This window comes from Heptranchias perlo, chromosome 20 (genome assembly GCF_035084215.1).
Source record: "Heptranchias perlo isolate sHepPer1 chromosome 20, sHepPer1.hap1, whole genome shotgun sequence".
Lineage (NCBI taxonomy): Eukaryota > Metazoa > Chordata > Chondrichthyes > Hexanchiformes > Hexanchidae > Heptranchias > Heptranchias perlo.
Genome location: NC_090344.1, coordinates 23819473 through 23835246, shown reverse-complemented (window position 1 = coordinate 23835246; position 15774 = coordinate 23819473). Strand labels below are relative to the sequence as shown.

At 44.7% G+C, this 15774-nt stretch overlaps 5 non-coding genes across 5 annotated transcripts; 4 read left to right on the top strand and 1 right to left on the bottom strand.

Moving 5' to 3' along the window:
- Nucleotides 1-1265: 1265 nt before the first annotated feature.
- trnai-aau (transfer RNA isoleucine (anticodon AAU)) lies at nucleotides 1266-1339 on the top strand. The gene has a single exon. It is a non-coding gene; the product is annotated as a tRNA-Ile (tRNA).
- Nucleotides 1340-1865: 526 nt separating this feature from the next.
- trnap-ugg (transfer RNA proline (anticodon UGG)) lies at nucleotides 1866-1955 on the bottom strand. Its single transcript is given in 2 exon segments — nucleotides 1866-1901; nucleotides 1920-1955. It is a non-coding gene; the product is annotated as a tRNA-Pro (tRNA).
- A 1873-nt stretch (nucleotides 1956-3828) lies between these two features.
- Nucleotides 3829-3902, top strand: trnai-aau (transfer RNA isoleucine (anticodon AAU)). Its single transcript has one exon. It is a non-coding gene; the product is annotated as a tRNA-Ile (tRNA).
- Nucleotides 3903-6391: 2489 nt separating this feature from the next.
- Nucleotides 6392-6465, top strand: trnai-aau (transfer RNA isoleucine (anticodon AAU)). Its single transcript has one exon. It is a non-coding gene; the product is annotated as a tRNA-Ile (tRNA).
- Nucleotides 6466-7235: 770 nt separating this feature from the next.
- On the top strand, nucleotides 7236-7308 carry trnak-cuu (transfer RNA lysine (anticodon CUU)). The gene has a single exon. It is a non-coding gene; the product is annotated as a tRNA-Lys (tRNA).
- Nucleotides 7309-15774: the final 8466 nt, after the last annotated feature.

Here is a 15774-nt window from a genome sequence, read left to right as displayed (position 1 = left end):
TGTATTTGAATTTTGCAAGAGTACATTGGGCACCCAATTAAAAGCGCCGGCCACGCTCGAGTATCTCTCATGCTCTGAGAGAGATAAATGAAGTGAGTTAGATCCAGTTCATTTATTTGAGCATTGAACGGATCTTTAAACAATAATTCAGCGAGCAGAAATCAAACCTGCGAAGGAAAACTCCATTTGATCTTGAATTTAACGCTTCAACCACTCGGCGATCGCAGCGGCACATGGCAGTACTTACATGGCTGTAGATGCCACTTTACACTGACAGTTGCTTCAAACGATGCCCGATAGACCGGCGTTGTCTTGTAGCTTTCCCAGGAGCTTCATTTGATTCGGTGGGTCAAGTTTGGGAAATTGAACGATTTGCACCGGCAGCTTGTGGTAGCATATTACCTCATTTTCATTACCGGTAATGAACCACTGCAGCCACTGCAGAATTCGGTGCCACCCACAGCCGATCGGCCATTCTTTCAGACCTCTTCTATCCATCCAATCACGTTTTCTATTCCGATGTAGAGAAATGTCGAGTTGCACACTAACTATTTCCTCCGTTCTCTTTCGCAAACATATCACTGAACCAAACTTCACAAGTCACTCAGGAAAAATAATTCAGTTCAAAATCATTCGCTTCCGAAGGACCTGCGAGGACAGACTGACCAAACCTGCGTTCAGTCGTGAAGCTTGTGGGTGTGTTGTGATCCGAAGGGACAGAGACAGGCCTGCGACACGGAGCGAAGGCAGGAACTCAGAAATGTGGCCATAAATGGGCAGACAGTCAGTCACAGTCATTGATTCTGACACACGGCCCGGTAGTTGTTCAGTCAGTCGGGGAGCGAGGCCTGCAGCCAGCAAAGAAAAAGCCTGGCCTGAGAATAAGGCAGAGACCCAATCAGACGGATGGACAGACAGACATCTGACTCAACGTCGAAACGCAGCGTGATCAAATCACGTTGCGGTGATATCATTTTCACAGTAGCTCAGGGTCCTGCCCACAGGTTTTATAGCGGGGCAGTGTTTGATGGATGGTCTGTTCATTGTGAGTAAAATATTATTGATCGGAATTTAATTTGTTACATTAAAGTGCTCTTTGTTTGTTAATTTTGATCTACATCCTCGACAGTATATACAGAAACAAGTAACAATGTTTAAGGGATGTGGTTTATTCAATATTCGTTGCAAAACCCTGTCAGCTGGTGTAAAAATAAACACAAACTACCCAACACGCGGGTTAGCCCATAAAGCTAAGATGTATACATGGCCGGTTAGCTCAGTTGGTTAGAGCGTGGTGCTAATAACGCCAAGGTCGCGGGTTCGATCCCCGTACGGGCCATAAAGTTCCTATTGCAATATTTTGGTAACTTTTAAAAGTTTGGCAGACTTGAGAAACAAGCGAATCCACACAAAATTTCATGAGGTCAATTTTTTGGAGTAACATCCATTAATATGTTTTCTGATCTATCTTTTTGAGGTCCAAAGTGGACGGCCTCAAACTTGCTTACGTTGAAATCCATTTGCCGCAGTTTTGCCCATTCACTTAATCTAGTAATATCTCTCTGTAATCTCATTCTTCCATCCACACTGCTTATAATTCTGTCTATCTTTGTGTCATCGGCAAACTTGGATATGTGGTTCTCGATCCCGTCATCTAATATCAATGAGACCGCCTAAATTGAGGTAAATTCACATTCAGCTTCAATCTCCAAATCATCTTGAGACATTTTATTTACTCCGTGTGTGTTGCGCCTTGGAAATTTCTGCACTTTGTCCTCTGGAGCTCAAATATCATTCAATTCGAACAACTGCAAAGCTGTCAGAATCCAATTGGTGACTTTTCACTAAAAAGCAGTGAGATAACAGGGTTCGTCCGGGATTTGAACCCGGGACCTCTCGCATATTCCATTAGAAAAACGCCCAAAGCGAGAATCATACCCCTAGACCAACGAGCCGCTTGCTAGAAAGCCCTGCAGCCGGTCTAAAATTTCACCATAGTCTTCAGCCGATCGGCTATCCTTTCCAACCGCTTCTGTCCACCCAATCTCGTTTTCTATTCCAAAATACAGCAATATCAAGTTGTACACGACCTATTTCCAGTCACCAATATTAGCCTCTCTTTACTAAATTCGTTTACAATGTACGACTTGTTTTTTCAAATAATACTTTTCAGAATTAGTTAATCTGAAGCTACATTGGCATCTGTCTCGGCATCGTCAGAGTATACAAGCTGCCATAAGTATATTTTACTCAGATTGCTGTTTTCTTTCACTGTGAGGGCGAAGAGACAAAAATGTGGAGACATTAGCTACGAATTTATCAGCTGGGTTGCACCTTTACTTTTCAGACCGTCTCATTCTTTTTTTCCTTTACCTTTCCCTGCTGGTGTTGCAGGTTAGATCAGCCTTTACCGTTCCAGGAATCCTGAGAAGTCCATCAGGGGACAACATAGAGACAAGAGACAAGGAGAGATAGAGAGATTCATGTAAATAAAGTCGCTTATAAATGGGTTGTTCTGAAAGTAGCAGAATTTTAGTTGCAGATTGGGCAAGATTCTTTCTTGTGTATTTGAATTTTGCAAGAGTACATTGGGCACCCAATTAAAAGCGCCGGCCACGCTCGAGTATCTCTCATGCTCTGAGAGAGATAAATGAAGTGAGTTAGATCCAGTTCATTTATTTGAGCATTGAACGGATCTTTAAACAATAATTCAGCGAGCAGAAATCAAACCTGCGAAGGAAAACTCCATTTGATCTTGAATTTAACGCTTCAACCACTCGGCGATCGCAGCGGCACATGGCAGTACTTACATGGCTGGAGATGCTACTTTACACTGCCAGTTGCTTCAAACGATGCCCGATAGACCGGCGTTGTCTTGTCGCTTTCCCAGGAGCTTCATTTGATTCGGTGGGTCAAGTTTGGGAAATTGAACGATTTGCACCGGCAGCTTGTGGTAGCATATTACCTCATTTTCATTACCGGAAATGAACCACTGCAGCCACTGCAGAATTCGGTGCCACCCACAGCCGATCGGCCATTCTTTCAGACCTCTTCTCTCCATCCAATCACGTTTTCTATTCCGATGTAGAGAAATGTCGAGTTGCACACTAACTATTTCCTCCGTTCTCTTTCGCAAACATATCACTGAACCAAACTTCACAAGTCACTCAGGAAAAATAATTCAGTTCAAAATCATTCGCTTCCGAAGGACCTGCGAGGACAGACTGACCAAACCTGCGTTCAGTCGTGAAGCTTGTGGGTGTGTTGTGATCCGAAGGGACAGAGACAGGCCTGCGACACGGAGCGAAGGCAGGAACTCAGAAATGTGGCCATAAATGGGCAGACAGTCAGTCACAGTCATTGATTCTGACACACGGCCCGGTAGTTGTTCAGTCAGTCGGGGAGCGAGGCCTGCAGCCAGCAAAGAAAAAGCCTGGCCTGAGAATAAGGCAGAGACCCAATCAGACGGATAGACAGACAGACATCTGACTCAACGTCGAAACGCAGCGTGATCGAATTACGTTGCGGTGATATCATTTTCACAGTAGCTCAGGGTCCTGCCCACAGGTTTTATAGCGGGGCAGTGTTTTATGGATGGTCTGTTCATTGTGAGTAAAATATTATTGATCGGAATTTAATTTGTTACATTAAAGTGCTCTTTGTTTGTTAATTTTGATCTACATCCTCGACAGTATATACAGAAACAAGTAACAATGTTTAAGGGATGTGGTTTATTCAATATTCGTTGCAAAACCCTGTCAGCTGGTGTAAAAATAAACTCAAACTACCCAACACGCGGGTAAGCCCATAAAGCTGCACTACATACATGGCCGGTTAGCTCAGTTGGTTAGAGCGTGGTGCTAATAACGCCAAGGCCGCGGGTTCGATCCCCGTACGGGCCATAAGGTTCCTATTGCAATGCGTTGGTAACTTTTAAAAGTTTGGCAGGCTTTGGAAACAAGCGAATCCACACAAAATGTCATGAGGTCAATTTTTTGGAGTAACATCCATTGATATGTTTTCTGATCTATCTTTTTGAGGTCCAAAGTGGACGGCCTCAAACTTGCTTACGTTGAAATCCATTTGCCGCAGTTTTGCCAATTCACTTAATCGAGTAATATCTCTCTGTAATCTCATTCTTCCATCCACACTGCTCATAATTCTGTCTATCTTTGTGTCATCGGCAAACTTGGATGTGTGTTTCTCGATCCCGTCATCTAATATCAATGAGACCGCCTAAATTGGGGTCAATTCACATTCAGCTTCAATCTCCACATCATCTTGAGACATTTTATTTACTCCGTGTGTGTTGCGCCTTGGAAACTTCTGCACTTTGTCCTCTGGAGCTCAAATATAATTCAATTCGAACAACTGCAAAGATGTCAGAATCCAATTGGTGACTTTTCACTAAAAAGCAGTGAGATAACAGGGCTCATCCGGGATTTGAACCCGGGACCTCTTGCATATTCCATTAGAAAAACGCCCAAAGCGAGAATCACACCCCTAGACCAACGAGCCGCTTGCGAGAAAGTCCTGCAGCCGGTCTAAAATTTCACCATCGTCTTCAGCCGATCGGCTATCCTTTGCAACCGCTTCTGTCCACCCAATCTCGTTTTCTATTCCAATATACAGCAATATCAAGTTGTACACTACCTATTTCCAGTCACCAATATTAGCCTCTCTTTACTAAATTCGTTTACAATGTACGACTTGTTTTTTCAACTAATACTTTTCAGAATTAGTTAATCTGAAGCTGCATTGGCATCTGTCTCGGCATCGTCAGAGTATACAAGCTACCATAAGTATATTTTACTCACATTGCTGTTTTCTTTCACTGTGAGGGCGAAGAGACAAAAATGTGGAGACATTAGCTACGAATTTATCAGCTGGGTTTCATCTTTACTTTTCCGACCGTCTCAGTCTTTTTTTCCTTTACCTTTCCCTGCTGGTGTTGCAGGTGAGATCAGCCTTTACCGTTCCAGGAAGCCTGAGAAGTCCATCAGGGGACAACGTGGAGACAAGAGACAAGGAGAGATGGAGAGATTCGTGCAAATAAAGTCGCTTATAAATGGGTGGTTCTGCAAAGTAGCAGAATTTTAGTTGCAGATTGGGCAAGATTCTTTCTTGTGTATTTGAATTTTGCAAGAGTACATTGGGCACCCAATTAAAAGCGCCGGCCACGCTCGAGTATCTCTCATGCTCTGAGAGAGACAAATGAAGTGAGTTAGATCATGTTCATTCATTTGAGCATTGAACGGATCTTTAAATAATAATTCAGCGAGCAGAAATCAAACCTGCGAAGGAAAACTCCATTTGATCTTGAATTTAACGCTTCAACCACTCGGCGATCGCAGCGGCACATGGCAGTACTTGCATGGCTGGAGATGCTACTTTACACTGCCAGTTGCTTCAAACGATGCCCGATAGACCGGCGTTGTCTTGTCGCTTTCCCAGGAGCTTCATTTGATTCGGTGGGTCAAGTTTGGGAAATTGAACGATTTGCACCGGCAGCTTGTGGTAGCATATTACCTCATTTTCATTACCGGTAATGAACCACTGCAGCCACTGCAGAATTCGGTGCCACCCACAGCCGATCGGCCATCCTTTCAGACCTCTTCTCTCCATCCAATCACGTTTTCTATTCCGATGTAGAGAAATGTCGAGTTGCACACTAACTATTTCCTCCGTTCTCTTTCGCAAACATATCACTGAACCAAACTTCACAAGTCACTCAGGAAAAATAATTCAGTTCAAAATCATTCGCTTCCGAAGGACCTGCGAGGACAGACTGACCAAACCTGCGTTCAGTCGTGAAGCTTGTGGATGTGTTGTGATCCGAAGGGACAGAGACAGGCCTGCGACACGGAGCGAAGGCAGGAACTCAGAAATGTGGCCATAAATGGGCAGACAGTCAGTCACAGTCATTGATTCTGACACACGGCCCGGTAGTTGTTCAGTCAGTCGGGGAGCGAGGCCTGCAGCCAGCAAAGAAAAAGCCTGGCCTGAGAATAAGGCAGAGATCCAATCAGACGGATAGACAGACAGACATCTGACTCAACGTCGAAACGCAGCGTGATCGAATCACGTTGCGGTGATATCATTTTCACAGTAGCTCAGGGTCCTGCCCACAGGTTTTATAGCGGGGCAGTGTTTTATGGATGGTCTGTTCATTGTGAGTAAAATATTATTGATCGGAATTTAATTTGTTACATTAAAGTGCTCTTTGTTTGTTAATTTTGATCTACATCCTCGACAGTATATACAGAAACAAGTAACAATGTTTAAGGGATGTGGTTTATTCAATATTCGTTGCAAAACCCTGTCAGCTGGTGTAAAAATAAACACAAACTACCCAACACGCGGGTAAGCCCATAAAGCTAATTACATACATGGCCGGTTAGCTCAGTTGGTTAGAGCGTGGTGCTAATAACGCCAAGGCCGCGGGTTCGATCCCCGTACGGGCCATAAGGTTCCTATTGCAATGCGTTGGTAACTTTTAAAAGTTTGGCAGACTTTGGAAACAAGCGAATCCACACAAAATGTCATGAGGTCAATTTTTTGGAGTAACATCCATTAATATGTTTTCTGATCTATCTTTTTGAGGTCCAAAGTGGACGGCCTCAAACTTGCTTACGTTGAAATCCATTTGCCGCAGTTTTGCCAATTCACTTAATCGAGTAATATCTCTCTGTAATCTCATTCTTCCATCTGCACTGCTTATAATTCTGTCTATCTTTGTGTCATCTCTCTCGATGTTGGCGGAATCCATAATGAGGGGTTTTAATCTTGAAATTGGAGACAGACCAATCAGGCAAGAAATCAGGAATTACTTTAGCAAACAAAATACGGCCGAAAGCTGGAACTCTCTCGGCCAAAAGGATGTGGATTGTGGCTCAATTCAAGTTTTCAAGACTGATATTGATAGATCATTTCTCGGTTTGGGTTCCAAGGGATATGTGTCCAAGGCGGGGAAGGAGAGTTGAGTTGCAGATCACGTCATGATCGAATTGAATGGCACAGCAGGAAGAGGGGCTGAATGGCCCTCTCCTGTTCCGATGTTCCTTTTCAGCTCAGCGTGGTGCTGAATGACGTTCAAAAGGCATCAGACTGACTCCAGAATGAAAATCAGGTGCACAGAAGGAGAAACCCTGAGATTGCAGAACGAACTGAACCCCTGCAGCAAAGCCAACAGCTGTCTCTCTACAATAATAGAATGGGAAGAATTTTAGCAACCAGCCCGGCTAGCTCAGTCGGTAGAGCATGAGACTCTTAATCTCAGGGTCGTGGGTTCGAGCCCCACGTTGGGCGATTTGTGTTCTATTTTTCACAATGGGTGATAAAATTTTCAAATTGCAACCTCTTTTCTCGAGTTCATGAAATCCAGTTAAAAAACAGACACAACACTGAGCTGTGTGAAATGAAACCTTGAGCGTTGCTAAATATCCAGTCCCTCCCGATTCTACATTCCCTCCAGATGGGACACGGCAGATTATCGGTTCAATCGGCTTCATTTATTGCTGTTATAAAAAATGTTGAATGATCGAAATTGTAATATTTGGAAGATGACATCTCTGGATCCATTCGCCTCTCTGATCCATCCTGAGCCCCCCTTACCCTCTTTGATTCTCGCTGAGCTCCTTAACTTCACTGATACACTCTGTCTCTGACCTCAGAGAGTCCATGATCATCTTTGAACCTTGTCAGCGTTCTTTACCTTCTCTCATACCCACTGAGTTCCCCTTACACAGATCTGCCCTGAGCCCCCTTACACTCTCTCAGACTCGGCAGTCCTTCCCCTCTCTCAGTTCTTAATGTACTTTCCGATGCCCTCTGACAGTCCCTTCCCTTCTCTGAGCCCCCTGACACTTTCTGATGACATCTGACTATCCCTTCCCCGCTCTGAGATCCCCTTGCACTCTCTGATACCCTCTGACAGTCCCTTCCCCTCTCTGAGATCCCCTTGCCCCAATGGATCGCCACTAAGAAGCCATTAGGCTCCCTGATACATTCTCAGAAACCATTACCCTCCCTGATATCCAAGTGCGATGTAATTTTACAGGTGGATCGACCGGTCTGTGTTAAGGATGAGATCCAGAATTTGTTCGGTCGCTGCTACTTCGGACTCTCGGAATCTGAGAGCTCTATCGGCGATCGGTACCGATCTGCTACTATAAACTGGGTGTGGGTGTATGAGCGCGCTGTTGCTTTATAAACCGAATGAGTTTATATATGAGAGCGATGTTTATATATGAACTGTGGGTGTATATATATATGAGTGCGATGTTTATATATGAACTGTGGGTGAGTATATATGAATGCGATGTTTATATGTGAACTGTGAGTGAGTATAAATGAGCCACAGCAATGTGGTTGATTCTTCATTGCCCTCTGAAAAGGCCTAGCAAGCCACTCAGTTGTAAAATCTCGCTAGTAAAAGTCATAATAAGAATAAAACCGGACGGACCACCCGGCATCGGACCACTAGGCACCGGACACGACAAAGGCAAACCAAGCCCAGTCGACCCTGCAAAGTCCTCCTCACTAACATCTGGGGACTTGTGCCAAAATTGGGAGAGCTGTCCCACTGACTAGTCAAGCAAAGCCTGACATAGCCATACTTACAGAATCATATCTTTCAGCCAACGTCCCAGATTCGTCCATCACCATGCCTGTGTATGTCCTGTCCCACCGGCAGGACAGACCCACCTGAGGTGGCGGTGCAGTGATATACAGTCAGGAGTGAGTGGCCCTGGGAGTCCTCAACATTGACTCTGGACCCCATGAAATCTCATGGCATCAGGTCAAACATGGGCAAGGAAACCACCTGCTGATTACCACCTACCGCCCTCCCTCAGCTGATGTATCAATCCCACTCCATGTTGAACACCACTTGGGGGAAGCACTGAGGGTAGCAAGAGCACAGAATGTACTCCAGATGGAGGACTTCAATGTCCATCACCAAGAGTGGCTCGGTCGTATCACTGCTGACTGAGCTGGCCGAGGCATGAAGGACATAGCTGCCAGACTGGAACTGCGGCAGATGGTGAGAGAACCAACACGAGGGAAAAAGTTGCTTGACCTCGTCGTCACCAATCTACCTGTCGCAAATGCATCTGTCCATGACTGTATTGGTCGGAGTGACCACCGCACCGTCCTCGTGGAGACGAAGTCCCGTCTTCGTACTGAGGATACCACCTAACGTGTTGTGTGGCACTATCAGCGTGCGAAATGGGATAGATTCAGAACAGGTCTAGCAGCTCAAAGCTGGGCATCCATGAGGTGCTGTGGGCCATCAGCAGCAGCAGAATTGTATTCCAGCATTATCTGTAATATCTTGGCCCGGCATATTCCTCACTCTACCATTAATAAACAAGCCAGGGGATCAACCCTGGTTCAATGTGGAGTGCATAAGAGCATGCCAGGAACAGCATCAGGCGTATCTAAAAATTAGGTGCCAACCTGGTGAAGCTACAAGTCAGGACTACATGAATGCTAAACAGCGGAAGCAACATGCCATAGACAGAGCTAAGCGAATCCACAACCAACGGATCAGATCAAAGCTCTGCAGTCCTGCCACATCCAGTCGTGAATGGTGGTGGACAATTAAACAACTAACGGGAGGAGGAGGCTGTGTAAACATCCCCATCCTCAATGATGGCAGAATCCAGCACGTGAGTGCAAAGGACAAGGCTGAAGCGTTTGCAACCATCTTCAGGAAGAAGTGCCAAGTGGATGATCCATCTCAGCCTCATCCCGATATCTCCACCATCACAGAAGCCAGTCTTCAGCCAATTAGAATCACTCCACTTGATATCAAGAAACGGCTGAGTGCACTGGATACAGCAAAGGCTATGGGCCCCGACAACATCCCGGCTGTAGTGTTGAAGACTTGTGCTCCAGAACGAGCTGTGCCTCTAGCCAAGCTGTTCCAGCACAGCTACAACACTGGCATCTACCTGACAATGCGGAAAATTGCCCAGGTATGTCCTGTCCACAAAAAGCAGGACAAATCCAATCCGGCCAATTAACGCCCCATCAGTCTACTCTCAATCATCAACAAAGTGATGGAACGTGTCGTCGACAGTGCTATCAAGCGGCACTTACTCACCAATAACCTGCTCACCGATGCTCTGTTTGGTTTCCGCCAGGGCTACTCGGCTCCAGACCTCATTACAGCCTTGGTCCAAACATGGAAAAAAGAGCTGAATTCCAGAGGTGAGGTGAGAGTGAATGCCCCTGAAAACAAGGCAGCATTTGAGCGAGTGTGGCACCAAGGAGCTCCAGTAAAATTGAAGTCAATGGGAATCAGGGGGAAAACTCTCCAGTGGCTGGTGTCATACTTAGCAAAAAGGAAGATGGTAGTGGTTGTTGGAGGCCAAACATCTCAGCCCCAGGACATTGCTGCAGGAGTTCCTCAGGGCAGTGTCCTTGGCCCAACCATCTTCAGCTGCTTCATCAATGACCTTCCCTCCATCATAAGGTCAGAAATGGGGATGTTCGCTGATGATTGCAAAGTGTTCAGTTCCATTCGCAACCCCTCAAATAACGAAGCAGTCTGAGCCGGCATGTAGCAAGACCTGGACAACATCCAGGCTTGGGCTCATAAGTGGCAAGTAACATTGGCGCCAGACAAGGGCCAGGCAATGACCATCTCCTACAAGAGACAGTCTAACCACCTCCCCTTGACATTCAAAGGCATTACCATCGCCGAATCCCCCACCATCAACATCCTGGGTCTCACCATTGACCAGAAACTTAACTGGACCAGCCATATAAATAATGTGGCTGCAAGAGCAGGTCAGATATTCTGCAGCGAGTTACTCACATCCTGACCCCCCAAAGCCTTTCTACCATCCACAAGTCACAAGTCAGGAGTGTGATGGAATACTCTCCACTCGCCTGCATGAGTGCAGCTCCAACAACACATAAGAAGCTCGACACCATCCTGGACAAAGCAGCCCGCTTGATTGGCACCCCATCCACCACCGTAAACATTCACTCCCTTCACCACCGGCGCACAGTGGCTGCAGTGTTTACCATCCACAGGATGCAGTGCAGCAACTCGCCAAGGCTTCTTCGACAGCACCTCCCAAACCCGCGACCTCTACCACCTAGAAGGACAAGGGCAGCAGGCACATGGGAACAACACCACCTGCACGTTCCCCGCCAAGTCACACACCATCCCGACTTGGAAATATATCGCCGTTCCTTCATCGTCGCTGGGTCAAAATCCTGGAACTCCCTTCCTAACCGCACTGTGGGAGAAGCTTCACCGCACGGACTGCAGCAGTTCTGGAAGGCCAATTAGGGATGGGCAATAAATGCTGGCCTCGCCAGCGACGCCCACATCGCATGCACGAATAAAAAAAATGCGATTTTTATATATAAGCTGTGGGTGACTATCAATGAATGCGATATTTATATATGAGCTGTGGGTGAGTGTATATGAATGCAATGTTTACATATGAACTGTGGGTGTTTATATATGCGTGCGATGTTTATATATGAAATGTGGGTATGTATATATGAGTGCGATGTTGATATATGGACTGTGGATTTGTATATGTGGGTGCGATGTTTATATATGAACTGTCGGTGTATATATAGGTGTGCGATGTTTAAATATGAACTGTGTGTGAGTGTATATGAGTGAGATGTTTATATACGAACAGTGGATGTGTATATATGAGTGCAGTATTGACATATGAACTGTGGGTGTGCATATATGAGTGCGATGTTTATATATGATCTGTGGCTGTGTATATATGAGTGTGATGTTTATCTATGAACTGTGGGTGTGTATATATAAGTTCGATGTTTATCTATGAACTGTGGGTGTGTATATATGAGTGCGATGTTTATATATGAACTGTGGGTGTGTATATATGAGTGCGATGTTTATATATGAACTGTGGGTGTGTATATATAAGTTCGATGTTTATCTATGAACTGTGGGTGTGTATATATGAGTGTGATGTTTATATATGAACTGTGGGTGTGTATATATGAGTGCGATGTTTATATATGAACTGTGGGTGTGTATATATGAGTGTGATGTTTATCTATGAACTGTGGGTGTGTATATATAAGTTCGATGTTTATCTATGAACTGTGGGTGTGTATATATGAGTGTGATGTTTATATATGAACTGTGGGTGTGTATATATGAGTGCGATTTTTATATATGAACTGTGGGTGTGTATATATAAGTTCGATGTTTATCTATGAACTGTGGGTGTGTATATATGAGTGTGATGTTTATATATGAACTGTGGGTGTGTATATATGAGTGCGATGTTTATATATGAACTGTGGGTGTGTATATATAAGTTCGATGTTTATCTATGAACTCTGGGTGTGTATATATGAGTGTGATGTTTATATATGAACTGTGGGTGTGTTTTTATGAGTGTGATGTTTATATATGAACTGTGAGTGTGTATAGATAAGTTCGATGTTTATATATGAACTGTTGTTGTGTGTATGTGAGTGCGGTGTTTATATCTTGAACAGTGGATGTGTATATATGAGTGTGGTGTTTATCTATGGACTGTGGTTGGGTATATATGAGTGTGATGTTTATATATGAAGTGTGGATGTGTATATATAAGTTCGATGTTTATATATGAACTGTGAGTGTGTATATATGAGTGTGATGTTTATGTATGAACTGTGTGTGTGTATGTGAGTGCGGTGTTTATATCTTGAACAGTGGATGTGTATATATGAGTGCGGTGTTTATATCTTGAACAGTGGGTGTGTATATATGAGTGCGATGTTTATCTATGGACTGTGGTTGGGTATATATGAGTGTGATGTTTATATATGAAGTGCAGTAATGAACAGTAAGGCGTCGCTGTGGTGATATTTTCTTGCAAGACAATGGCGAAAAGTTGCATTTGCTTTGGTGTCCCAATAGCTCAGTCGCGGTTGCATTCGACTGAAAACTTAAAGGTCTTTGGTGTAATCCAGTGTTTGGCTGTTTTTGGTTATTTCGTTTCTTCTTCTTTGGGTCGATTCTCGCATTTATTTGCAGTGAAATTTTATCCCCGCCACTGAAGGATTGGGGATGGAACAGAGAGACATCAACGATGGGAAATATTTATATCGTCTGCATTTGGATTTTATTTCTCTGTTACCTTCTGCCTTTTCCTCTTGGTTTTTCCTCTCTCGGTGCCGGGTGACCATTTGATTTGATGCATTTGTTCTAAACTGATCCTTTTTCCACATCTCGGGGCGGTCAGACCCGCTCTGTCTTTCTGTTGTTGCTGATGATCATTAATGGGAACAGGCCGCGAGTTAAACGTTTCTCTGCAAACCGGAGAAAGAAAAAGAAAAAGAAAGACTTGTTTCTCCGGCCCAGGGGTAAAGTTACAATGGATGTTATTCAATAAAATTGTCCCGTGAATTTGTCTGTGGATCTGATTGTAAAGCTTGGATTTTAAAATTACGAATACCCAAAACAAAGCCCCTTATCAACCCATACAGGAATCAAACCCGCGATCACGACATTGTGGCATGTTTTACTCCAGCAAGCTGTACAACCAGTCTCCTAAAATGCAGTCTGAAAAGCGTTTCACATGCAAAACAAATCATTATTAAACTTGTGACTGTCACTCGGTAACCACGTTGGCGTCTCTTTCAGTCTGCAACAGAATATTATAGGTTGGTTAATGGTGTTTACAGAAATATTGCTCTTTTCGTCGAGTTTATTTGGTTTCATGCAATTAATTATAGAGGTGTGAACGCCGAATCATAACCACGAGCCCACCAGGCACCTGTACGGACAGTTCACCCAATCCGGTTACTTTGATGATCTGCCCTACTCTGCTAGAAAAACAATAGGATGAAGAGCCCTTGTCTGTGAAAAGGTTTCCTCTCCCCATGATCAAACTAATATCTGCAATTGATGAACTGGAGTGAATTGCGCTCGAAGCAGATCTGGAAAATGCGCAATGCAGCCGCACAGGAATTCCAAATCCACTCTCCGTGGAGGAAAAGGAGTGACAGAAACAGAAGGAGATGCCACGTGAAAGATTTGGACCCGGACCTGCTGCATGAGACTTTAAATGTTGTCAGCCTTTAATTGGTGCTCACAGTGTGAGAACAGTCATTGTTATCATTTTCCTTTTATGTATCTTCTTGTACTGCATCTCTTCAATATCCCCGGGTTGTAACAGCACTGCTTTCTTCAAATTAAATCCCAGTGTGAAAACATACACGATTTCAAACCAAAGCGAGGTGTGTGAGATTGGAAGGAGAGTGTGAGTGGGGATCATGGGCCCGTGCGTGCGTGCATTTTGGAAATGGAAACAGAGACATCCGCTGCTTGTTGGAGTATTTCAACTCACTTTTCCATTTCACGCGCAGACCTACCCGCACTCGGTACTGTCATGGCCTGAACAAGTCTTTCGTGTTCTCACAGAAAATGCCACTCTGTGCGAGCAGTTTGTCCGGACTGGGCTGCAATGTGGTAGGACACTGGGAGTATTCAATTAATGAAATCAGTACTTCAAACAGAAAACATTCTTCACTCACTCATCCTGATACATTAGGGTCTCTATACTTGAATTATTGTTCCATTCATTGGAACTTGGGAACATGAGTAGGCCATTCAGCCCCTCGAGCATCCTTCCTGAGGTGGGTGCCCGGAACTGAATGCAATCCTCCAGATGGGGTCTCACCAGAGCTCTGTGCAGCTGTAACATAACATCCACCCCTTGTTTTCCAGCCCTCTTGAGATAAACGGGGAGAGTCAGAGCTCAAGAGAGAAAGCGAGAGTGAGCAAATGGGAGAGAGAGAGAGGACTATGCATTGCACAAACCGTCCCTGTGTCGATTTCTCAGGAGCGCTGTGAATCCCCACTGAGCTTTTGAACCACTTACTGCACCGCAGCAAAAGTTCCAAAGCAGCATATGGGTAACGTGAAATAACCTAATCGATAGCCGATTTGTGGTGCCATGGGTAGCACGTGGGACTTCTTCTAATCACTGCAAAGGTTGTGTGTCCGAATCTCACCATCGTTGAATTTTAGTTCAGGGTTCGGTGATTTTGGCGCTGGGAAGTGAAATTTTGCAGCAAAACCGCAACAGGATCATTAATGCTCGTCAAGGAAGGGAAATAACCCCCTACACTTCATCTGATACAAGTGGCTCCAGTCCCACCCGAATTTATAATGCTTAATCCACTCTGAGCTGGATTGGCGAAACACTCTCAAGAAGGAGGCACATCATCTGCTCACCACAAAAGTCAATCTGCTGGACTTCCGGCTCTGTCAGACTGCATGTTCCTTCAGTCAGGTTTCCAACTGGACACATGCATCCTGCTGCCGTGCGAGCATTGGTGCTTGAGGGGTAGACTTCTTGCTTGCAGTAATTCTATTCCTGTGAAAGTAGCTCCTGAAGATCGCAAGATGGAAAGTATCGTGACTGAGCGGTCGAACGCGCAGCGTTAAAGCTCAAACTAAATCCCATAATTTGTGGATGGATCAAAATCATAGCTTGCGGCTCCAATACCGCAGCCTCCCTCCTGTAAACTAATAACACGAAACATCTCATCTGATATTGCAACAAGAGGCGATACAAATAATGCACATGGCGATACAAATAATTGATGCATTTTGGAACACTCAATTATACGTTCAGCTCCGTTTCGAAATGTTCACAAGGAAATGGATTCGTTGATCTCGGTGAGACTCGACGAACAACCTCGCCATTTCCCGACCTTGTACGGTCATATAAGGACCGCGCACTGACTGATTGCACTGCTAGAGCC